The following is a 27,460-nucleotide window of genomic DNA, read 5'->3' as shown; positions in this document are numbered from 1 at the left end:
CACACCTGAAACTTAAATAATCTTATAATGCAAAGTTACCTCAATAAAAAAAAGTTTCTTAAAGAAAACTATAATTATCCATATTTTCCTGATATGTGATGGTCACTAATAACATTATCATTTATATAATGAGTGTCCACTTGAACAGCCGGCTCGCCTCTAATTAACACTAACTTTTATTTCTCCTCAAAAGATCTCTGATTTCCATGACTGTCTGAAGATGTTCATATCTCATAAAACAACACAAATTTGATAGCATTCAACTGCAATTGAAATCACAAGTCATGCAAAAGATACAGAATTTCTTGAAGAGCATGAGGATAATGCTGGAGAAATTCTTCAAAAGACAAATCATGAAAAAAATGAAGATCTGGTATGGTTAGACCAGTGACACAATGAGAAAGGGCAACTTCACAAAGATGTGAACACAATATTCACTCAAGCAAGAAAGCATTTGTATGTTACAATAATCATCTTAACCTAAGGAAAATTGATGAAGCTCTTGAATTTTTTCAAAACATCCTTTATAAGGAGCATGCTGGCAATGTCAAATGTGACATGAAAGCTGTGGAGTGGTTCCCTACTTAAATTTGTTGGAAAATTATTCTGAAACAAACAAATAAAGATCAAAAACATTTGACAAGGTCATTTCTCTTAGAATCAGCACATATGCAAATCATAATGTAAATATTTCTATGCATAGTTACAATATTCTTATTTCATAACACTTAATTTTATTTTTCAAACTAAAGATTGCCTCACATTATTTCCTTGTTTTTAATGCAATTTGTTCTTTTTGAGGAAAATGTAAATGCCCCTTTCTGATATCAATTATTGTCAGATGAGGTCCTCCTGAACATGCTGCTTCATACAGACAGCCTATTGTAGTAAATCTATTTCTATAAGGGCTGTATAAAAGTCATATGAAACGGCCTAAGGTACTGAATTAAGTCTCACCAAAATACTTTGGTGGAAAGAATAGTAGTAAGTAGCAGTTATAAGAAATTGTATTTTAAAAACTTTCTTAGAACAGTCTAGTTACCTCTAATTTTTTTCCCTTTCATACCTTGTTTGTTCACTTGTGTACACCCTTGTATTCTCTCTCTGTATATTTATGGTGCACTAAATAAAATAGATTGGGAAATTCTTTGTGACTATATTTAAAATCTCCATCTTTTTGATTGTATACAACATGCCAAGGCCATATAGCCATATTCAACAGCCCCTGGAGTTTTTAGCATTTCTGTGGGGAGGCCATTAAGTGTGGAGTTTATTTCAGTCTGCAGAAGCATTCCATTTTGGAATCTGCAGACACTAACACTTTGTCTTTCCTGTCCCCTTATACAACAAGGCTGGCAAACTATAATTATCAGTATTTTCTTTTATAGCAAGATAATTATTTGTTATTTTTGCTTAAGCAATAAAAAAGCCTACAGTGTTCTCCCTACAAACAAGATTCATGTGCACAGGAAGAATATATGCCTCCCTGTCTGCACAGTATAGAAAGATCCTAGTTGCTCTCCACCAAACAGACTGCCATTGTAAGTTATTCCAGTGAAATACCAAAGCAATTTTAAGGAAATGCATTACAAAAAGCTTCCAAGAGAATGCCTTTAAGAAGGTCTCCCCTTTTCTTATTTCCAATTATATTTTAACTGCTGATGTTCTTACCAGTGAACAAATGTATCACTAAAATAAATGTGAATACAATTCTAAATTCCAGGAACAAAATCCTATTTTCCTACAATTTACGATTATGTAGCTAGAGCATGAACTCCCTGTGTGACAGTCATTCTAGTTAATTCAAGGACCAAACTACCAAATTAGCTCATCTGGATTAGAGCAGATTAAGACAGGGATTTGTACGACATTCTTATTTCAAGGGCATTGGGCACAGACTTAATGAATATCTCAGTATCTGCTAGGAATACTAATAGGAAGCCATGATTAAACAAAGGCAATCATTCTAGGAGTAGAAGTCTGTTCATCTTTCTCTGTCCCTTCCTAATCTTTAACCTTCTTTTTGGTATTTCTGCTTACTACTGGGGAAATCTAGTAAATCTCAAAGAGAATTCTGCATACCCTGGTGCAAACTAGTGAATACCCAGTGTGCAATACAGAATCCTCCCAAAGTCTAGGAACCTGCATAGCTCAGCCCAGCCAAAAGCTCAGTGCACTGGAATGTGTAACAACACATCTGTCCCCCGAGGCTGTTGCACAATCCTCTTTCCAGCAAGTGCAGGACATCTGTGGCTTTACCTAAGTGTTATGCAAACTCTGCAAATCTGTGTTTTTTTTTTCCAACTGAGCATACACAGCACTGATTGTTACATAGACTTTGAAACCAGTATTGGCAACTGAGGTGGTTCTGCAGGTAAAAAGACTGGACCAGACACACACAAAAAATAAAAGTGTCTTTTATAGTGTTGACCTCAATCCCCAAACTGAGATTCTGTCAAAAATGTACACAACTGTGGTTATTCTATTATGTGGCCACAAAGAAGAGATGACAAAGAGACGAGGAAAGGTTAAATAAAGGTTATTAACATTACCCACCAACAAGCAGAAAAGCTCTGAAAATGTACCCTTAAATGTTTTCTCTGTGCTTGGTTGCTCTTCTACATGTTCAGGGTCAATGGGATGTTATTGGGAGGATATTCTGCATGGATATTCTGTTGACTGTGCTGAGCCTCATTTCCCTTACGTTTCCACATCAACCCAGACAATAACTTCCAGGGCTCACTAGAAGAGATAAAGCTCTCTCAGGTATTATCTACTTGCTTCATGGTCTTACCAGGCATCTGTCACAAGATAGGTAGAAAAAAAAAATACTTGCCAGGCTATATTGTAGATTTCACACTATACTCTTGCCTTATATATACCAAGGGATTTATTTCCCCATAAACATCTTGGCTCTCAGTCTGTTTGGAGAAGCAATCCTATTGAACTAATTAATATTTTTCCCAAGCTAGAAGCTACTTTACTTTCTGGTGGAGCTGGATGAAAAAATGGCTGTGCACAGCAAGGGATTCTCTTTCCAAATGACACCTTCATGTTCTTTGACATTTAAGGCTGAGCATCCTCTGGCTTCAGTGGGCTCAGAGCAAAGCACTGGTTTTTCAGCTTGAGATGCCTGCCTGAGCCATTAGCTTCTCTCCCAGGGCTGCCAGAGGGCGTGGTCACCAGGAGAGCCTGTCAATTTGCTTCCTGTCCCCAGCAAACAAAGCAAATCAGGAAGCCATTTTAAGGTTTGGTACAGAATTTCCAATGTGTAATGATTGATTTTAGAGAAGTGACACCAAATTCATTAGTAGCTCTGCCCATTTATAAAATCCCTATTGTAGGTTTGGCCTAATTTCAGTGTATTCAGAATCAACTCAAATTTTTATAAAACCAGAGAATTATTGGTTCTCTTTCAGCTATCAGGACAACTGACTCCTCTTCTAGGAGCTTATTGAAGGAAATTCCCAGTATGAATTTATACTTTCACTAGTAGCATGTATAGGTTTTATCAGTACTGGTAATAGAAGTTTAGAATTTATTTCTGTATTCACCTTTCTATTTACACTTGTTCTTCAAAGTGCTAGTATTTTGAGCCAGTGAGCTCACAAAAGGCTCCATCCTCGGACAGGCGTCTGGGCCTGCTGGAGAGGAGCATGTGAAATCATGCATAAAGAGTATTCAGCAGCATTTAGCTGATCACTGAATGGGCAGCGCACTCACTCTTTGCATCCCTAGCCAATTCTTAAATATATTTGAAGAAGAGAAAAAAAATCTTTATGGTTTTCATATTTGTTTTAAAAACCAATGATACTTTAACCCCAATAATAAATATTCATTTTCTTTTTAAATGTGAGTTGATTTGTTTCATGGGGAGGGGGGAGTAGGTAGAATAGAAAATACTTGATCTTTGAACTGAAAACTGAAAGTTTTCGGTTTTTATCTACTTTTCAAAGTGGATAAAATTCCGAAGATGAACATGTAGTTTAAGAAAACAGCAAGATGATATGCTTGAGTCAAAGGTGTGGTTTGGGAGATTTTTCATGCAAAAAAAGTTTGTGGAAAGAGGCATTTATGAGGTAGAACCTTAAAATTAGAAGAGCTGATACATGTCATTCAAGTCAACAACCTCCTTCCTAAGATGTCCTTTAGTTATTCTGTTTTAAAATTTAATTTAGTTTGTAGAGACAGGTCTTTAAAAAAGGATTTATTTTTAAATATATAATTCATACTCCTTCAAAAGAGACTAAGATATTATAATATTCTTATCTGCATTTCCTATCAAGTAGAAAAACATATCGGCAGCTAAATAGGAATTGACTACCAAGAATTGATTCATAGCAGACTCAAGGATAATTATTGATGGGACTAGAATCAATCAGAATTCTTCTCACTTACTTGTGAGTCACTGGTGACATGGAGGAAAACATTAAAGAAATAAAAACTCCCAGGAGCATAACTCTACAGCATAGTGACTTCCAAAGAATACTGGATTTCAGACATAATTCATAAAAGTTCTCTTTAAAAATAAACAACAGTCATTTACCTTTTTGAAAGAAATGCTTTACATGTCAAAACAATTCAACGTCTTATGAAAGATATGGAAACAATCTAAGTGTCCATCAATGGATAATTGGATAAACAAGATATGGTATATTTCCACAATGGACTACTACTCATTGATTAAAAAAAAGATGGAATTTTGCCATTTGTGATAACTTGGATGGAATCCGAGGAGATGAAACTAAATAAAATAAACCAGAAGGAGAAAGACAAATACCGATGATGTCAATCATATTTGGAATATAAAGAAACAAAGCAAAGGAACAGACAAAAATAAAACCAAAACAAACCCTTGGATTCTGACATCAGAATTGAGGTTCCCAGGGGGGTGACTGGGAGAAAAGAGTTGAGGAGCAACACAGCAGGTAGTAGAAAGTTAGTAGTATTTTGGTGGTGGGTATGGTGTGGTAGTACAACAGGGTGGTCCCAGGAAAAGGGGAGGTTCCAGGTTCCCTGCCCCACACAAGGGAGGGTGGAGCTGAGCAGGGAGGAGAAGCTGGAGAGGCGACTGGGGACGGAAAATGGAGATCCAGAAGGAGACCTAGAGGAGGCACAAGGAGCAGAGAGACATGTCAAGAAGCTGTGCTTGCTTCTTGGTCCAGGACTGGTCAGAACAGATGTGGGTTAGAGACCCGTGGTGAGGTTAACAATGGCAGCTTTTGTCTTGATTTTAATTTTGCTCTTTTCCTTCAGACTTGTTTCTGACCTTTTCTATGGGTCCCCACCAGAAGGTACTTTGGCAAGCTTTTAGGCCTCCGTAGCCCCGTTTGGCTGGGCATTTACCCATGAGAGGATGGTAACTTTGGGTAATTGATTTGAACACTTTATTCTTCCTTCTTCTGTATTGCACACTAATTGTATTAATGGTCTTTCCATTAACAGTCTCACTTGTGGATGTTTTGTCTTCATGCAGTGGATGAAAGAACCACCTCTTTAAAGCGGACATGCTTGGGAGCTTTAGGGTACAGTAACCCTCATCCTGCCCTGTAACAACATTATTCCTCACACCAATGCTTAGGTAAGGATAACTAAAATTTACTGGTGAGAAACTTAGCCCTATAGAGTAACTGGCCAACAACTGTGAGGAAGAGAAAACCAAACCTGAACTGACCTGAGCTATTAGCATCTCATTGCTCTCAACAATATGCTTGCTTAGTCATAAAAACTTGAGCAAGGATCTCTGCAAGTAAAAACAAAACAAAAAAAACTGTAACCTTAACATCTAGGAAACATTGCAGTCAGCAGATGGAGTCCTGCAAAGCATCTGAGATCAGGTAGCCTAACAGCACTAACTGGAGAAGCCTGCAAATTCCAGGCAGCTGCCTGCAAGCTCACCCCCAGAATCCCAGCTCCACCCAGCCCTACCAGGAGAGGTGCTACTCTTCATGTAGCAACATGAAGCCAGGGAGCTCCTGCAGAAGGTAAATAACATCTATGAGGCGAGAGGTAGAGAGCAAAAGATAATCCTTCAATAATTTACCTTTCTTTGCGTAAGGATCACTGCAACTATGATGACTGGTAGGGATTCTGATACTAGTTAGCAGGGGAAAATATCTAGCTGGAATGTTTTGGAGGTGGATGAACTTGGAAGCAGGCTAGAGAAAAGACAAATCTTATTATGCCAGCTGGGAGGACTGAGAGCAGCTGGTAGGTCTAGAGGCTGAAATAGCTAGGAAAGGCTCAGGAAAATCTGCATTGCAGATAAACCTCCAGAGAGACAGCTGAACTCCTGTCCAGAGAGCAGAGAGGCCTCAGGTGGTATAATTTAAGATGTATATAATTTCCAGGCCTTTCTGGTGACCTGGGGCGATTTAGCACAATTCTATCTTTTGTCTTGTTGATTTTCACCTGTCAATGTCTTTTTTTATGGGGTAGAAGGTTAGGGGTGAAGGGAGCAGGAAAAAAAAGGACACAGTAACAAAACTGTGCAATACCTACAATCACTCTTTTAAAGGTATTAACTTTTATTTAATATTAGACCTTGTCTTTATTATACTTATATCACTCAACTTCAGAACCTAAGAACTGAGCACCTAGCTTGTCTGTTAAGGAGGTAGAGAAATATAAACTTGGGAAGTCATAATACTCTATCAGTTATAGATCTTCAGCTGTATGAATTATCATCAACTACTGCAGCATCATAATAAAGTCTCTATTATCACTCCTGTTTTGTACAATGTCAGACTTGATACATATTACAGCTGATGAGGGGCAAATCCAGGATTGGAAAGAAAGGTTATTTAACTTCAAAGTTTATACTTATTCCAGTCCATTATAACTCAACATATGTTAAAGGCCTTTTATGTGCATACATTCTGCTTGCAAAAGAGAATAATTCACCAGTGACAGCCTCCAGAAATTCTTGTCTTGTTGGGATAAAGGCAATTGTAATAATGACTTTTTAAATAGAGGCTGTTACTATGATAAAACTTTTCTAAAAGACTTCATATTTTCTAGAATCTGTTCCCAAATAATAATTCAGAATGTTGTAAACAGAGAACTGTAACTAAGTCTAGTGTAATTATCACATGGAAAGTAAATGCTCAGGGAGAAGGGTGTTGATGAATAAGCAAACACAGAGGACTTTCAGGACAATGATTATGCTCCACATGGTATCATGATACACAGGTGTCATTCTGTAACAGGGTGGTGCCCATCTCCCTGCCCTGTAACAATCTGTCCAGACCTATAGACTGTACAACACCAAGGGACAAGCCTCAAGTAACCTATGGGATTGAGTGATTCTGATATCTTAATCTTAATGCATAATTAATCTTATTGCTTATCTTTGGTGAAAGATATATCATTCTAGTGAATGATGCTGATAATGAGGAAGTCTAGCATGGAGGAAAGTAGGGAGTATATGAGAAATCACCACACCTTCCTCCCAATTTTACAATAAACCTAAAACTGCTTTTTAAAAGTTAAGTCTTCTAAAAAAGGAAAAAGAAAGTAAATATCCAATTAAAAGGAAATAACACATAGATGGTTTTGATGATCCAGAGGATAGATAAGATCCAGTGAGCAAACTTTGGATGAAATGTCAGTTAGTTGTGCTTTTAAGAGAAAGAAAATAAAAGCTCTGTTAGGCAGTCAATGTCGTGCTTGAGTACCTACTGTGTATCATCCCTATAGTTGGTTCTACTAGATTCTGGGATTGTAGGCAAGAAAAGGATAGAAATCCTGGAGGTTCCAATATTATGGAGGAGACATGCATTAAGCTAATAAATTTAAATGAGGAGTTCAGATATTGCTATGTTGTATGTCATGTACACGCATGTCTTAGACCACAGGCAGAGAGAAGGTTTATCCAGAAATCTGAGACCTAACCAATGAGTAGAACTTGAGTATTATCAGGGCACAGGAGGTGGGGGGTGAGATGGGCAAGAGTGTAGAGAGAGTATTCCAGGCAATGAGAAAGAAATTATTTTAATAGCCCCAAGGGGATTAACTCAAGAAGGCCTGCAGAGTCAGGCAGAAGGCAGATCCTAGAAGCCTGCAGCAGAGTTTATAGATTCATGACTTTATTATGAATGTTATGAGAAGCACTGAAAGACTTTAAGCTCAGGAATATCATTATTAGATTTTATTTTGAAAAGATCAGTCCAGCAACTTTGTGTATACTGTTCTGGATGGAAGAGTAGCTGATGCTGAATTCTGTTGCTTTTGATAAGATCAGAGATGATGGGAGTCTGGCATACAGAGCCCTCAAGGATGGAGAAATGGATGGATTTGAAAAACATTTAGGAAGTAGAACTGAGAGGACTTGAGGACTGATATGTTTTAGGTAATAATTTTAATATAAATGTTATATATGTACATAAATAACAATGACATTTAGAAAATGACATTTCAGAGCCTTTGAAAGTAAAAGTAAACAAAGTTGCAAAGCTGTTATAAAAATGATGTCTAGGGTAGACTGTAAGTAATGGAAAAACCCCAAGCCACAGTGGCTTGAACAATATAGAAAATAATTACAAGATTATCTCATATTCAGGGCCTCCTTGGTGGCACAAGGGGTTAAGACACAACCTATGAAGCTCGCCACAGACACTGCAGCACGAGTTCAGTCCCCGACAGGAAACTACCTACATGGTGAGCAGACCTCTCCTGACTCTCCCACTGCTTTCCTTAGCAGTGTACTTCAGTCGAACTCCCTGTTCTGATCCCCACTCTGTCTCGGGTGAATACTCTCACCCCCCACAATTCTCACTTGCACCCCAGTTCTTGTATGTATAAATAAATAAATCTTTTTTAAAAAGTGATTATCTTATATTCAAAATGGCTGCTGAAGCTCCAGCTGTTAAACCTGAATTTCCATCAGCAAAGAGTGAGGCAAACCACACTCCTCCTTTTAAACAGTTGACTTAAAATTTTCACAAACAACTCTTATCAATGTCTTATTGTCTGGAATTAATCGTATGCTTATGCCTAGTTGCAGGAGAGAAGGGAATTCTGGATCTTATTCTGAGTGCAATGTGCTCATGATCCCCTTAGAAAAAGGAGGCATGGAGTAGAAAAAAAGTAAAACTCAAACTGTGCCAGTTTTTGACAACAGAAAATGAAAACACATCAAAATCAACTCACTCTGAATTAGCAGTCCACATTTTGCTTATGACTCCAAGTACATTTTTTTAAAACATCAATTACAATCTAGATGGGAAGAGAAAGTTAAACAGAGCTTCCACATCAATAAATAGGGTTTTAAGCTCCTGCAAAGCAGCTTCAGCTATGCCAGTATTTGAGAGTAATTGTTTATGGTTTCATTTCCTTTACTTTTAATGGTGGCCATAAAAGTCAAACAAAAGCATTTTATTCACATTCCTTTGGATGAGGCCTTGAAGTTAAATTATTCTATGTTGCTAGATCCATTAACATTTAACAAGGGCTGGTGACTTATCCTCTACAGACATTCAACTTTAGAATGTAATAACTGTGTGCAGAAAATGAGAATTAATAACAGTTGCTCAGAGAGTAAATCATATATAAACCTCTTGGCATACATTCACATTGATTTATTTTCTGTTTTGTCTAATGTGTTCTCAGCTTGTTTCTAAGAATAACAGCTATCAGTAAGATGCTGTGATTTAATAATTTAGGGACAATCCCCTTTTTATCAGTCATCCACAAATGGTTTCCCCTTACAGTGAAGTCAAAGGCTGCTGTGGTTCTTAATCTTCTTTCTATAATTTTCTCTTAATATTTCTTCGATCTTATAGGTAGGCCCTTTTACTGTTATTCTCATTTTCTCTATTTTCCTTTTACTAGGTGCTTCATGTTTCAGCCTCACTAAGAGAACAGAATTCAATTAGCTGCAGTCATATTAAATCAATAATATTTTTGTGACAGCTAATTAGCAGTACTAAATTATACTCATTATTAACACAATATGCACATTCTTAATTTTGCCAAGCAAAAGGATCAAACACAGTAAGTCATATATTCTATGCCAAACATAAAATAAAATCACATTTATTTTAATTTAACTGATAGTATGTTAACTACAATGTTGTTCTGTTTTTACTTTGTCTTTTTATTAGGTGAAAAATGTATGCTTGAACAACTGTTTATTTTAATATTACTACTAATACATAACTTCTGGGGTGTGGTTTCTTTTTGTTTTTGTCTTTTTTGCATTGCATATAGAATGTTAGTTTTAGTTATAACTCAGTGTCACCTATCTAGGATAAAGTCTTATACATAAAAATAGTTTATATTTATATCCCTCTTTACAGTTTACAACCAGCATTCATATGTTCAAATTCAACCCCAACAATCAGATATTAACTTTATTTTACAGAAAAGAAAGGTGCTGGAAAAAGGAGAAATGTTTACCAACTAGCTAGTAAATTGGAGAGAGAACAATATAATAATGGTACAAGATTACAGCAAACATATTGTTGTTATAAAAATTCATAATGAAGAAAATAATGACATATTCTGTTGTCATAATAATCAGCAATGGAAGCAATATCCCGCATATTTCTTTCTCCTATTTATAATATAAATACTAAAAATACCAAGAAATGATAAAATTATGGGAAAATGATAAAATTATGTAACCCTAACAAAAATTTTTCTGATATTCTAGAACTCAGCACTCAGATGGGCTCAGGCAGAAAGGGGGAAAAAAAAAAACATGAGGAATGTACTGTCTGGGACCCTGGTGTTAATAGCAGATGCATCCCAAAGAAACCTGGAGCTTAAAGTCTTTAAATACAGAGTCTGATAGGGCTGAGGGACCAGTATCATGGCAATTATGTAAGAAATGTCTTCTGAACAATTGTGACCTTTTCTATTCTTCCTTGCTACTACAATTTCAGTTGACAAAAGAAACTTTTGCCTCCAATGGTATTAAGAGGAACTAGCTCTTTTAATTTTAAAAAGATTTATTTATTTATTTACGCATACAGGAGCTGGGGTGTAAGCCAGAAATGCAGGAGGGTGAGAGGATTCACCAGAGACAGAGTGGGGCACAGAACAGGTGGATTGACTGAAATACACTGCTGAGGGGAGCAGCATGCAAGACAGGAGAGGTCTGCTGTGCCAAGGATCTCCCTGGCCTGGAATCGAACTCCTGCTTCAGTGGCTTCAGATTGCTTCAGAGTGCTGAGACTTAATTCCTTCAGCCACCAGGGAGGTCCAGAACTAGCTCTTGATGAGAGCAAGTGATCTGACAGACTGCCCCCTTGCCCAGAACCTGCAGTCAGCAGTTACAGTAATGGGGATACAGATCTGCACAGCAGCAGAGGAAAATCAGTCTAGTTTTTCATTCATTAAAAAGAAAAAAAAAAAAAACCTTCAAATAAGACAGTTGAAAAAAGCCAGCAGAGTGAACAAGAGGAATACTTTGTAAAAATGACTCCTGAGGACAGAGAGATGATTTGGAAACTGAAAGAGAACTTACTACTCTAATTACCTATTTTTCTCAGAGAGATTTGAAAGAACATTGCAGACCAAAAAAGTGAACTTCCTCCCAAAAATTCATTACGGAAAATATCAGAGTATAAAAAAGAATTCCTGGAAATTACTGTAGGGTCACTCAATTAAGTAATTCACTGAATTGACTTAAAAAATAGATTGGGTAGAACTGAAATCAAATAACAATAATGAGAAGGATGAAGTGGAAGACAAGGAGAAAAGAAAAAATTAGAATGTAAACAAAGTAAAAATATTTTTGAAATATGTGAAAAGAGAAGTCCAACACTATTAAACATGAATCCCCTGTATACAGAATAGAAGTAAGGATAGCAAGAAAAGTCAAAGACAAATACACAAAGTTTCTTTAAGTTAAAAAGGATAAAATTTAAAATGGCCTTATTGCCATATGAGATAAATGTTAAAACACCTTCATCTCTACACATTCTTTTGAAAATGCACAAAACTTCTAAAATCTACTAGAATAAAATATCAAGGTTATTTTTGGAAAAATAAAAATCTGATACCAGATGTCAAAACTTTTTAATCAATAACACTGTAGGTTAAAACTGGAGCATGGCCTCCCCTAGTTGCGCAGCGGTTGAACGCTGGGCTGCGAAGCTGCCCACAGCCTCAGCAGTGCTGGTTCAATCCCCGGCCACCAGTGAGGGTCCCATGTGGCACGAAGACCTCTCCTGCCACCCGCTGCTCCCCTCAGCAGTGTATTTCATCATTCTGCCTATTCTGTTCTCCGCTCTGGCTCTGGTGAATTCTCTCACCCTCCCACACTTCTGACTGTACCCAGTGCTTGTATAAATAAATAAATAAATCTTAAAAAAAAAAAGGCAAAAAAATAAAAATAAAAAAATAAAACTGGAGCAGAACGCATATCTGACTAAATTTTATGTCAAGTATTAACACATGGCTTGAGACATGTGAGGACTCAAATTTATTATTGACCTGCCTCAGGGGAATAAATATTTAGAAGTAATTCTAGTAAAACAGAAAGGGAATACAATAAATGATGGTATGAGACAGAAAGCCCAGTGGCCAAATACCACCTGTTTTTATATAGTTTTACCAGAACACAGCCATGGCTGTTCATTTATTTATTATCAATGACTTCTTTGAGCCATAATGACAGAGCACATTGCAGCTGTATCAGCCTGTATGAGTAGCTGCTATGAAGATTTATGGCCTGCAAGAACTGAAAATATTTGCTCTCTGCCTTTATAAAAAGAGTGTGCTGACTTCAACTTACAGGAAAGAAATTAGATTGCAAGAAATTATGGTTAGTGGATCTTGACTCAGAATATTCTCCCTTGAAAAGCAAGAGTTGGAGAGACAAGTTTACATTTGCTTCTCAATAGTTCAGTTAACAGTAATTGACTCAACAGGAAAATATATTTTTATAAGTTGTGTCGCTTGGGTTTACTTTTCTAAATCAACTTAAACAAAACACAAATTACTTAATTATAGTCCCAGAACAGAATATAAACATTATAAACTTTGATGATATAAAAATAACAGAGTATATGTGCAAAAATATTTTTGTTGGAATGAGGACTCTAGTTGTAAGAAGGAAAAACAAATATGGAATGGGGAAGGTGAGTGGATGTAGCTGGAGATATTAGTATGAATGTGTGAGGTTTAAAAATGTAGGTATTTCTTTTTTTTCAATTTTTTTTCCTCTTGCATTTATTTTATTTTTTTTATAATTTAAATTTTTTTAAAATTTATTTATTTATTTATACAAGCACTGGGTACAGTCAGAAGCATGGGAGGGTGAGATCATTCACCATAGCTAGGGCAGGGAACAGAACAGGCAGAGTGACGAAATACACTGCTGAGGGGAGCAGCGGGCGCGGCAGGAGAGGTCTGCACGCCGGAACCTTGCCGGGCAGCCTGGGATCAAACCCATGCTGCAGAGGCTACAGGTAGCTTCGCAGCACAGCGCTCAACCACTGCACCACCAGGGGAGGCCCAAAAAAATGTAGGTATTTCTTAATTTTATCATATGTGAAAGGCTTAGAAATAATGGTACTGCAGGGCCTCCCTGGTGGTGCAGGGGGTTAAGCACCCCACTGTGAAGCAATCCACATCCTCTGCAGCACGAATTCGATCCCCCACCGGCCAGGGAGCAACCCACATGGGGCAGCAGACCTCTCCTGTCTCACCCGCTGCTCCCCTCAGCAGTGTATTTCATGGATCCGCCTGTTCTGCTCCCCACTCTGTCTCTAGTGAATCCCTCACCCTCCCACACCTCTGGCCTATACCATGAATAAATAAAAATTATTTATTCACCACTCATTCAAAAATAAATATTGCTTCCCTAATCTATGGTAATTTTCAAAGCAATGGGGAAATAGAGGCAGGCAAACCAAAAATTCCCAAATTTTTAGGCTTTTAATGCTTTTGGGAAGAGATTAAAAAACAACTCTGGCACTATTGACATTTGAACTTTTATAATTCTTTAACGTGGCATCTATCTTTTGTAGAATATTTAGCAGCCATCCTGGACTCTACTTATTAGAAATTAGTAGTTCGTCCTTAGTTATGACCATCACAATTGTCTTCAGGAATTTCCAAATGATACCTGGTAGTGGGGGCAAATTTTCCTTGGTTAAGAACCACTAGTACAGGGTAAAAGTCATGATTTGGGGGCAATTATTAGTTGTTCATTGTTGGGAAATAAACTGAATCTACTAAACTTCATTTCTTCTTTTTCAAGATAGGGATTTAAAAAATAATATTTTGTAGTTTTTCTCCTTTTTAAAAATTTGATCCAATGAGGATAGTTATGTACATGATGTTAATATGCATTATATAAATAAAGGCTCTTACTATTTTAATCATCGTTGTAGTAATGATGGTAAGATGGGAGAGAAGGCTGTGGAATGGAGAGTGTGGGCTGAGGGTAGTTGGGGATGAGAATTCAGTAAGGGCCTTGGAGCTCAGAGCTCAGGGCGCTCCATTTAGTGGAGTTCATGGTTGCCTTAGAATAGGCTCTTTATTTTGACAATCAAGTCAGTACTTTATTAAAATATTTCAGATTTAGTACAATATACTGATTTAGAACAACATATTTGTTTATCCACCTTGATTGCATAGCAAAAGGTAAAATTTTTGGGGTCCGAACAAGGTCATCCATCCCAGGTTTATCATTTTCTAATGGAGAGACTTGAGTACGTCACTTGCATTTTTCAAATTTCAGTTTTTTTCATCTATCATAAATATAATTACAAGTTCTGCCATTCCCATTCCAGAGATTATTGTTAAGCTTTAGGATGTCATATGTTAGAATATTCTTTGTATGACTTAAAACATGGCAGAGAATTATTCTTTTTCCCTGAAAGTCTAAATGCAACTGCTTAACTGGTCACATTATCCCAACAATTGTACAATCCAGAGTTTGCATCCTGAGTCTTTTTGTGAGCACAACAAAGGGGGCAGAACTAAAAGTACATGCACAAATTAAGTTATCTATGTCTATTTCTTATTTCCCTTTGACCTACTGGACTAACCATCATGTTATAGAGGAAAATAAAATAATCTAACCAGCATAACCTTAAGTTTTTTCATTGTTAAATCTCATATTTCCTCAAATACTAATGTCATCTTGAAAAGTCCATCATTTTAGGAATTTTGTCCCCACTATTTAAAGAATATGAAGTCTTGCTAAGCTTTTTGAAAAAATCTAGAACATTATATATTCACCTGCAGCTATGCTTATAATCATATTAACCAGTTGCTCGTAGGCACTAGGTAAGAAGAACATTTAATGCCTGCATATTTTATCTTATTCTGTATATATAACTGCGAAATCTTACCATGAGAAAATCCTGCAATGAACAAGAAAATATTTTTAAAGGAAACTAAGTACAAACACTGTTCACCTTGAAAATAAAATACAAGATCTTCCTGGGGGAAAAAAACACACCATTCTTAAAGTTCTTACACATTGTGAAGAAATATATTTTGCTTGTAATGTGTTAAATGGAGTAGTTTTGTTTCAACAATTGCCAGATGTGGATCAATGTACATCCAGTTGCTCTAAATGGTTATAATCCAGAGTCATTAACACCAAGATAGACCCTGAAGAAAGGTCAATTCAAACCATCTGAGGCAGACCCAAATGGAAAATGAAAAAGAAAAGAGGATTGATTCACACTTTATTTTTTTTTAGCAAGTTCGTTTTAGAACGAGCAGAGACTATTCCCTGATAACCTGAGACTCAACTTAACAAATGGCTAAAGGGCAAAGGTCTGGTGTTCAAGTTATGGAAATTTATCCATTTACATTATGCAAATAAGACAAGTACAGTCCACTTTGGAAATACTAGATTCACACACACACATACACACACACACATTTCCTTAACTCCAACTAACTCCAAACGCCAGTGGTGTTTTCTCTGAAGCCAGCATAAGGGATATGCCTCACGACAGCTACTTTCCTTCAGGACCTCTCCTAAGTGCCCTCCTTGAGGAATGTAGTTATCAACTTAAGCTGACTTTTGTTTATATGAAAACAATCTGATATTTTACTGAAGTTTTTAATAAATTTCTGGTAACATTGCTCATGCCTACTCGCCGGTGTAAGTAAATATCAAATTACAAAATGCCAGTGACAAAAGGCAGAGATGTGGGTCTGATATAGCCTAGACAGAGAACCAGCCCTTTAACCAAATGATAAATGCTAATAAATATGAGAATATCACAGATGCTTAATGTTCACTGAGGCTGATGTGATTTTTTATTTTCTTAAATATTCTACAACTGCAATGCGTGGTGTGAGGGGAATCACATAGGTAAATGTCCCCTGCAATTACAGGGGAGGATTGAGAATTAGAGCCTGGTGCTGGAGGTAGAAAGAGAACATTATTCCAGGACCTCCCCAGTGGCGCAGCGGTTGAGCACTGGGTTGCGAAGTCCACAGCCTCTGCAGCGCTGGTTCGATCCCCGGCTGCTCCCCGGCCACCGGAAGAGGGTCCCGCATGGCGCACAGACCTCTCCTGCCGCCTGCTGCTTCCCTCAGCAGTGTGCTTCGGTCCTTCTGCCTGTTCTGCTCCCCGCTCTGGCTCTGGTGAATTCTCTCACCCTCCCGCGCTTCTGACTGTACCCAGTGCTTGTATAAATAAATGAATAAATACATACATACATACATACAAAAATCTTAAAAAAAAAAAGAGAACATTATTCCAGAATAGTCTGTCAAAGCTTCTTGTGAACATTTAGCTACTATGAACAGTCTACTCATCTACAAACATACACATCCTTCCTCATTCTGCCAAAAAAGAAAGATGATTTTATTGGGGAAAAATGCATTCTTTAAATCAAAGACTACCATTAATAGTCTCCTGTGACTTTGAACAGAGTCTCCCTCATTTTCTATTAGAATGAGTGTGGCAAGAAGACCAAACCTTCACAGCTAAGCACAGAGAAATGTGCTGTATGATAAGAGCTAGAGGGCCAGAGAATTCAGTAGGCCTATGCGTGCTGAATATTCCCAGCAGAGAGGAGTTTAAAAGTCCAAAGAAATGAAGAAGGGACAGGAGTAGAGTTAAGAAACTGGCACAGTGTTATTATATACAATTACATCCCCAAATCTGAGCCACAAGTATTCATTCTGTGGCATAGCAAACACTGACCATGAGCAGAAAGAATGAAATCTCAGCAGCCCAGTAGGGCTGGTTTAATGGATCTTTCATAAACAACTGGCTGGCATTGAAAAAGCTCCAAAAAAAAGGGACAATTCTCTTTTTTATATCAAAGAGGTTTGAAAGTATGTAGTCTTGCCACACAAAGAGAAGGGCTCATATCTGACTTGGTCATACAACGGATGCAATAATCTCAACCTTTTCTTGCCTGAGAATTTGTCTTTTAACCTCTGATTAATCAAAGCACATTCATGGGCCAGCAGTGCCAACATTACCCAGGAGTATATTAAACTATAAGATCTGAGGATCCTCTTAAAATCTGCTGATTCTAAATCTGCATTTTAACAAAAGCTCCAGTAGATTCATCTCTGCTTTAAAGTTTGAGAAGCTGGACCTTCCCTGGTGGCACAGCGGTTGAGCACTGGGCTGCGAAGCTGCCCGCAGCCTCTGCAGCGCTGGTTCCATCCCTGGCTGCCAGCAAGGATCCCACATGCTGCACAGACCTCTCCTGCTGCCCGCTGCCTCCCTCAGCAGTGTATTTCATCAGTCTGCCTTTTCTGTTCCCCACTCTGTCTCTGGTGAATCCTCTCACCCTCCTGCCCTTCCGACTGTACCCAGTGCTTGTATAAATAAATAAATCTTTAAAAAAAAAAGTTTGAGAAGCTTATCATCCAATATTTACTCTTTACTTACTTATCATCCATTCTGAGTAATCTTTTATTTGCTTACCCATTGATTATTCCCCACCCCCACCCCCCGCAACCCCGCTCTAGAAGAAAAGTTCTTAGGGCAGGAAAAGGGCTTGGAATTAGTGTTCAAGAAATATTCACTGAATAATAAGTTAATTTTTCTCCACTCCAAGATACAAGTTCAGATGATTTGTAAGGCACCCACCCTCCCCCCAGCTTTTCTTTACCACTAGAAAAATCTCACTCCCTTTTCTCTTGCTATTATCTATTGGGAAGATGAATTTTGTTGACCACGTTCAACTCTTTATCTCCTTTCCATTAGAATCTTGTTCTTTATTTTTTTTTCCTTCTATTTACACATGTGTCTCCCTCTCTCCTCTTTGCCCACACACACATCTGCCCTTTCCTCTGGCCTAGGACTCTATGTTAATAAGAGCAAAGCCCCCTGTAGCTACTACCCTCACAGCTCTATTGATCTCTTTGCTTCTTAAGTATGCTTTATCATTGTTTTTATAGCCTTATTTATTCATTCACTTCTCAGGATCTTGCTTCTGTCCCCACAATTTGACTGGTTTGGAGTCAGATCCAGCCCCAAAGTTTGTGCAACTTTCTCAGTCTCTATTCCTTCATCTGTGAAGCAGAGTAAGGGAGTTCACATTAGAGGCTCTTACTGTGACACTGAGGCTGGCCCATGTAATCTCGGATTCCCCTTCTTGGAGGAAAGCTGGGACTCATTTTGAAACCACCACACTAAAACTAGCCAGGAATTTGACAGTAAACAGTGATTCTACTGTTGGAAATAGCCATTGGAAATAGTTTGAAATATCACATCAAACTATTCCATTGCAACATTACAATGTCACTGAAAATTTGGGAAATATAAGGAATAAATCTGCCCAGTGTGTATGTGACAGAATATTATGCAGATGGCAACATGTTGTAAGAAATGCTTAAGACACTACTGAGTGGAAAAGGCAAAATTCGAATTGTATGGTTCTGATCCTGATTATGTAAACATAAAGGAAATAGATGAAAAATACTAAACTAAATGGTTTAAAAAATGTTAACCATAATCTCTGGATTATGTAACTATGTGTGGCTATTATTTCCTTCTTACCCTTCTTATATTATTTCCTTCTTATACTTCTTATACAAATTCTACAAAATGTGGATTATTTTGCTTCTATAACAGACAAGTACAGAAATAATTAATTAATCTAGCAGGTTTTTTCATTCATTCTAATTCTTCAATTTTCTTCTGGAGAGCGTGAAGTATAGCTCTGTTTTCTATTACATTGTCTGTTCTCTTTTTTCTTGACTTTTCTTTTTATTCTTCCTTAAACTTTGTCAATCCCTGGCCCTTACCCTGTATCCTAAATGTAGATGTTGCCCAGAGTTTTCTCTCTGGTTTTCTTCAAATCTTTTTTGATTCTCATCCTGTCTCCCTAATTTCTCCTCTCAGCTTTGGATCTATCTGATCCTACTTACTAGACTAGACCCACCCATCCAGCAGCTTGGAATGCACCCCCTTTTCAATTTTTTTACTCTCTCAAATCAATCCGCCATTTATTGACTGCCTATTATGTTTTCAGCAATCTGCTAGAAACTAGGAACATGAAAAATAGGAGGATCTCTTTCCTCAAGTATTTTTAACTGTCTTTTCCTACTCATTTTTCCAGATAACAAATTCAAGCATTAGAGTCACCAATGAATCTTTCTTCTGTTTTTCATTCCTCCTACCAAATATTCATGTACTGCATACATGAACTTTAGTTCAGAAACATGTTTCATTTTCACGACTTTTATTTTTTGCCCACTGTCAACACCCTCTTTAAGAGTTTTTATTTTTTCCTGAATTATCCTAATGACAGCTTCCAGAACAATACTTTCTTTAACATGCTTTCATACATAACTCTAATTTATCTCACACAGAACTATAAGTGATCTGAAAACACAGCTTCCTACCCATGCTGGAAAAAAATTCATGTTTGATATTTAAGGTCCCTTTCCAATGCATTAGGTAGGACTAAATAAAATTTTATTTTTTGGTCAAAAGTGAAGAATATTAGTCCTTCCACATTAGGTGATACCACATGATACCACATGGTATCACCTAATAGTACTCAGGTACCTTTCCACCCTTATCTTCTAAGAATTCCCTCCTTCTGCCCTGCACTCTAGAACACAAATGAGATTAGTCTAAGCTTTCCAACCATGTTCACTTCCTTTTCTTCTTTGCTAATGTTGTGTGTTCTTCCTGGAGCTTCTCCATGTATTATCTCTCCCTTGAATACTTCTATTCATCCCTAAGTTCTCACTCAAAAGACTCGTTCCATGAAATATTTCCTGTTGAGTCCCTTCTTGATTGTTATTAATCCTGCCCTATAATGAAGTCTCTTTATAAATTATTCATGTGTATCTTGGGACACCAATGATCCTTGGTGCTACCTCCTGGTCTTATTCTGCTGTACCCTCTAAATTCCATAAGTGTTTTGTTATGTATACTATACAAATAGAAGATAACAAAATTGGTGTAATTATTAGTGCCCTTTAGTTTATTTGGGTTATTTCAGTGTACTTGGGAGTTGAATGTTAAATTTTTACATTCTAAATAATACTTCTGCTTATTTATTTGACCATTTAGACCCTTTTCTGACTTTACTGCAATTAAAAATAATCTGTAGCTACAGCAAAATATAGCATATTCTATTTAGCAGTAAATTCTGACTTTTTCTTATAAAGATTACACAATTCAATAATGCAACTTCATTGTAATGATATGAAGGATGGTTTATGTGAATTCATTTATTTAAACTTTATTTAAATTTAATTCTGACATCCTTCCTTAAAGAATAAAGTTGTTCATGTTAACTATAAAATGCATATTAAAGATATAAAATATAACAAAATGCGATGATCATGTATTTAAAGATATATTCCATCCATCCATCTGTCCACCTGTCTCTCTATCTACAAGATTCTTGAGGAACAATCACTTTAACCTTACTGAAGTAACTTACATATCGAGTATAAATAATACAAGAAAACTGTGACCATGAGCTAAAAAATCCATTACAAAGAAAGCATGTTGTGGTCAATATGAGGGACTTTGGCAAGACTTATGTCGATTGTGCAGTTGTGGAATTAGTTTATTGACCTGTATAATAGAGGTCATATATCCATCTCCTAGGATTGTAGAGAGAGTTAGATGATATAACATATCCTAAGGGCTTAGGGCATTATCTGGCACATAGTTAATAATAAAACGTTTTAGCTTCATTAATAAAAATAAATGACAGTAAGAAAAAATAGCATTCTTTAAACCTATTATAATTCTAGAACTTTCTTTACATGGTCCTTAAATACATAAATAAATGATGTCATAGCAGCTCATAATAAGGAACAAAGCATTTAAGAAGACTATGACATCATTTCTAGTATTACATTAGGAGGGGGAAAAAAGGCTTCCTCTCTACTGCAGCAAAATCTTGGCTGAAGACATGAAGAGCGATAAACAATGTCAAAGACTGGGAATAGTATTTAGAAGCATCCATAAAGCAAAACTCATGCTGCAGCTTGGCATATTTCCCCTAGCTGATGAAAGGGAAAGGGAACATTTCAAAAATTCTTTCCATTTAACCTAAAACCAGGAAAAAATCCTTATATGTCTATCCTGGAGAAATTGCTATGTGTGGTCTGCCTGATTTTCTATCCTGTATTCATTATCTTATTAATTAGAGACTTATAATTAATATTTTAGGTAACAAAAATGTAATTTCATGAAAAAAAGGAAAAAGAAAAGTAATGGTGGTAAATGAAGATGAATTCATTTAACCATCAAATAAATATTTTTTTTGAACTCCTACTGTGGTTCAGGCACTATTCTTGTACTGAAGATATGAATGAAATAATCAGTAAAGGAATAAGTAATATTAAGATGATATTAATTCATAAAACTCTGAAGTAGATTCCTAACTGCCTTATTAGAGTCCAAAGTCAAATTCTCTTCTGATTTAGCATTAAAACAGACTATTTAAATAAACTCTGTTTTATTACACAAAGTCTGTCAACTTTTATTGTTGTACAAAGTCTGTTGTATGAATTATAAAATAGTTCCAGAAAACATAGGTGCCAAGAGGATTTTGGTGAGGTAATATGTCACTTCACCAATAACCAGATAAATTGCCACAGAGCTGATTAGTTCCTATGGACAACATATTGAAGACTTTTTAAAGGCAAATAACTTCATCCTTTTCCTATTCACGTAAATACCAAAATTCAAAATCAATATAATGAATTCCTAAATGATGACTAGGAAACAGATGAAATACTGTATAGATGTTGTTAGGTGGCAAGATACCAAGTAGATTTTTTTCACCAAACATTAAATGTTTGCATTTACTCTGGGGGGAAAAAAAGAAGAATGGTCTCAAGGGTTTTACAACACTCAAGAGGAACAGTAAGTCCTGTTAAGATATTTCATACATGATTCCATTAAGTAATTTCTGAGGCAAAAGTGAAATATATTTAATGTATCTCTGAGAGAGGTCTATCAGATTTTGTTCAATATCTGAAATAATGCAATTTCTTTTTTTAGAATGCACTGATTTATTATAATGAATTCATTCTCCTGTGCAGCTTCTTATGTGAAGCTGCCTACACTCTGGAAGGGTGGTGACAGTGGCATCTGCCCCTTCTCTCTCTCCTACAATAACTACCCACAGCAGCAAGGCTCTTAATAAGTGATTGTGGAATGAATAAATTAAGGTTCTCATAATTACACATTGCAGAGAAAATTAAACAAGGACAATGCATTCGTCTCCTTCAAGAGCTACAAATATTCACAGGTGTACACTCACATACTCTGGGTATTTTCAGGATCAGTATGCAGACATTAGCCATTTTGAAGGAAAATAAAAAGTAATAAAAAGATAATATCACTGCATAGAATATATTGGGTTGACAGTCTGGAGGAAAGGCTTAAAAGATATCACTGACTTTCTATTCAGTAAGGCAGAAAATGTCTTCCATTTTTTTAAAGGCAAATTACAAATACACGTTTGATTGACACAAGTTTAAATTCGAGTCAAAGAGAATCTTAAAGAATTAAAGAAAAGGCAATATCCATAATTTTCATCTCCAATCAATAGATCTCCTGATGATGAATTTGAAAATTAATATTTTCGAGTGAGGCATAGGGCCCAGGATCAATGGATTCAACTGCTTTCATGCCAAGATGAATTACTTTCTTATGCTGTCCATGTTGAATAAAGCGTAGGAAAAATCAGTTCCTCTAATAACTAACAGCTTCCACCTTTCAATATATCCATTGTTAAAGACTCAAGCACGTGAATAGTTACAGTATCATATTCGTAAAACCCAACAGAACAGCACTGAGTCATTCTTGGCTTTCATAGCGAGCACTCATTATACCTGGGGAGGGCAAGTAATTTCATTGAGCCATTTTAAAAAATCATTTTTTTAAAGGATTCCCTTAGATAAAATCATTAGTATATTTCTCTTAAATTCACATTATTGAATTTTCATAGAGAATTTTGAACAGTTTTTAAATCTGTTACAAAGATAAAAATTCAAAATAAGCCAGACTATTGATATTTGTTAATAACTTGCTACAAAGTCAAAAGACACAATTCTTTACATCCATAACCAAGGCAGTTCTTGGATAATGGCATTTTCTGCACCCGAAATCATACATGAAATAGACAATGACCAATGTGGGTTTAAGGATAAAAGACCAACCACAGAGAGATTAACTGAAATAAAAACATTCCAAACCCTCCCTGATTTTTTCCTCATTTAAACATTCGAACAAACAAACAAAAAAAAACGTGTGGTACCTTTTAATTTTCTGAATGAGTAGTTCCAAATCAATGTTTCCTCGGTTAGAGACAATAAGCTGAAGAATCTACTGAAACAGAACAAAAGAAAAAAATACATATATAGGATTGTTCATTAATATAGAAAATTGTAACTCACCAGCAAGCAGATATATTCTTTACATCCGGAAAATCTATGTCTTGAGATTTGTAGTATTAAAAATGCAGTACTTTAATTTTTAGGAAGCTCAGTAATGAATTTTAAAGCATTTCACTTTGAGATCACATAAAGCCTCTTCTTTGAAATGCAGATTACATATAAAACACAATAAATTAAAAAAAAACAAACTATTACCAGCACGAATGCAGCGATAACACCCAGGTCTAGCCTTTGAGGACCGCTGCAGAATGCTTTCCCCTGAGCATCATCTCCCAGGCTGGCTCTCCCTCTCTAGCTCCAGACAGACGCAGTCTGCAAGCCACCAGCTCCTGTCTGTGTGTGTCAGGAAAAGGGAAGCTGCAAATTAGAAAAAGTCCCCGCAGTGGCGAAAAGGAAAATAAGGCGAGTGGGAGAGGGAGAGAGAGCTCACTAGCCTCAGAATTTTCGAGAATGATGACAAGCCACGCAGCTCCGCCATCATTTACTGACAATAAGATGCAGCCCTGGCTTAAAATTTAGCAGTTTGCCATAGCGGTTTCTGGTATCAAATGCCTGACAGGCATTTTAATTGTCTCCATCCAAGTGTGTCCCCAGGAATTGAGTCTATAAGACTATGAATGTCATCATCTGTCTCCTTTGTGTTAATGCCAGATACACACACACACACACACACACACATCAGGCTTAATGGAGAGACAGTTTTCCAGTATACAGGATTACAAATAAGTCAGGTGGACACAAACTGAACATACCTAAATGATAATTTATGGGAATTTTTATTATCTTCATTAATGATGTTTTGTCATGGCTAGATAATTACACTAATTTTAAATGAGTATCACATATTGCCTATTTATATTCCAAAATAAATACTAGGGCTGATTAGAGAAATGCAGAGATTTATGTATATTTTCCTATAGAAAATTCAGTTCCCTTGTAACCATGATAATTACCTATTGGCAATGTTTTTCTTACAAAACAAAAAACAAAGAGGATTAGGAAATCCAGAGTGGTATGTGATTTCTGTGCAATCTATTTTATTCCATTTTGTACAAAAGCACAAGGAGGTGGCCACCAGCTTGCGTACGAGGACTTTACAATCCCTGAGGGCTGAGGCAGGGAATTGAGTCTCTGGCATAATCAGTATCCCCTTTATGTTAACATCTAAAATTAACAGTTGAATATCCCTGTTTTACAGTGCCCCTTTTGTAGAGAGGTTAAGTGTGGAACAATTCCCTGCATTTATTTCCTGGACAAATGGGATGGGGAAAATGTTAATAAATTAATTTTTATAGCATTGTTAGCTTCCAGCATCGGTGAATGAAACAAAATTCTATGTATACCAAAATGGCCTGCTGTGAAGGAGGTTGCTGGGAGGGACTATCACCATGGTTACTAGAAACAAGTATGGAGAAAAATAAGGTGATGTTAGAGGAGAAGGAACAAGATACTGATGGAAGAAATTTAGAGATAGGCTCAATTCTTTTCCTTTAGGAAGGAATTGTTTCTTATCAGTTTCATAGTATATTTTGTATGCATTTGAATGAATTTGCACTCTCCTCAATCATCTTTATTCACCATTTTTTGATCACTAGCTAATTTTGCCTTCATAAATATTCAGATTATGGTTCTTTTGTATGAAATGGTTACTCCTTGCCTCTGTTTATATCCTGGATTGATGGACACTATTCAGCCTATTCCAAACCCTTTGTTTCATAGGTGAAAATGTGAGGCCCAGGAAATCTGACCAATGTCATAAAGCTGGCCTGAGATCTAGAAGATAAACCATCCCAGTTTCCTGACTCAGGTCCTCTGCTTTTCTTCTCTCACCAAGTGATTTTCTTTCTGTGCTCTCTCTCATTCTATTCAGAAGCAAAACAGATTCCAGAAACATCCTTTGTCTTTGATTTTGTGCACCATTTTTATTATTTGCTAAAGCAGTGATCTTTCTTTTTAAAATTGCTTGTTAATCATTTTGAGGACTAGCTTTGTTTAATATATGTGCTGTATTGTATTTGAGGTCTGAGGAATCTGGGGTAAATATGTCACTGCTGTTCTTTCATTTCCTTTTCTGCAATCCAATGAATCAAGCATGATTGCCCTTTGTGAGCTGATCTGGTGGTGCCTGAACCAAATTATCATATACTAGGCACTCAGTCAACCCTAGGATCTTCTTTCCTGAAAACATGCAACTGGATGGTCAAAATTGATTGAGTTTCCCAAGGTTCCTCCTTGTTGTAGGCAATGTAAACTTTCCTGGGGTTACCCAAAATAACCATGTTTGTTAAAATCTTTCTGGGTTAGTAAAAATTGTGATTCAGATTGACCTTGATGTTTTACTGTTTTTATTTCCTTTCTAAAATGTTCTTTCAATAATCAGCTGTTATGACTCATTGCTTTTGGGTTAACTCATCTATATGTAGGGTCAGAGTGCTTTTTATTTTTTTTTTTTTTGTGGGACCCTCGCCGGCGGCTGGGGAATGAACCAGTGCTGCAGAGGCTGCAGGCAGCCTCACAGCCCAGCGCTCAACCACTGCACCACCAGGGGAGGCCCACAGAGTGCTTTTTTTGATGTCTAAAATACACTTGCTGCCACCACGACTGTCCTCTGCCCCTACTATGTCAGGTATAACATAATCATTTTTATAAAAATATGACTTTTCCAGATAAAATTATAAGAGAGTTCAGGTTTTGGTAAATTCTATATGATTTTTAATCTTCTCCAAAAGATTCATATTCATATAATAATCCTTTGAATATACTATATCTGTTAAAAATGTATTTTGTTCAGTGATTGTGGACACTGAGGTTATTTCTTAAAGCAAATGTTTTGTTTTGGTATATTGTTATCTGTTGTTCACTTCTAAACACACAAAAAAAATGATATACAGACTGTCACTTCTTAAAACATGAATCATCTTTTTTCATGATCTCATAAAACACATGGTAGTCCTGGTCAGTTTAAAACAACAGCACAGCTTCTAAAAATATTTAATATGGCTTAATATTTGGGGGTACCAGCTTCAGTAAATGAGTATATGCTGGCATATTTTCTCTTTATTTGTTAGTGGAAGGAACTATTAATGCATAATAAATATATGTACAATCTAATTCCTACCTTTAAGTATATGAGATGCTAAGAAATACATGATAGGGCCTCCCTGGTGGTGCATGGGGGTAAGCACAGCACTGTGAAGCAATCTGCAGCCTCTGCAGCACTAGTTCGATCCCCAGCCGGCCAGGGAGCTACCCACATGCATAAATAAATAAATCTTTAAAAAAAAAAAGAAATACATGATAAACCATTAAGAAATTCTTATGCTTTTAAAAAATATTTTGCATTTATGCTTATTCTAGCCTAAATTCTAGTAATGTAGTATTTTCCTTCCCCTTCCAACTATGTTTGAAAATATTGTAGGCTTTGACTTATTACCAGTCACTAACCAATTTTGCTGAAACACATGCATTTATTTCAGACATTTAATAGGCCATAAGAAAAGGGGGAAAATGAAAGAACATATTCTCCTTAAGGAACTTCAGTTGTTCTGGAGAGAACATAGGAGCAAACAGAAACCTAAGTTCACACTTCTTTTTCTCACTATAATGAGAAATAATGACACACATCCTGCCCCTC

This window comes from Talpa europaea (genome assembly GCF_964194135.1).
Source record: "Talpa europaea genome assembly, chromosome: 1".
In the NCBI taxonomy this organism is placed as follows: Eukaryota; Metazoa; Chordata; class Mammalia; order Eulipotyphla; family Talpidae; genus Talpa; species Talpa europaea.
This window is presented reverse-complemented; position numbering follows the sequence as displayed.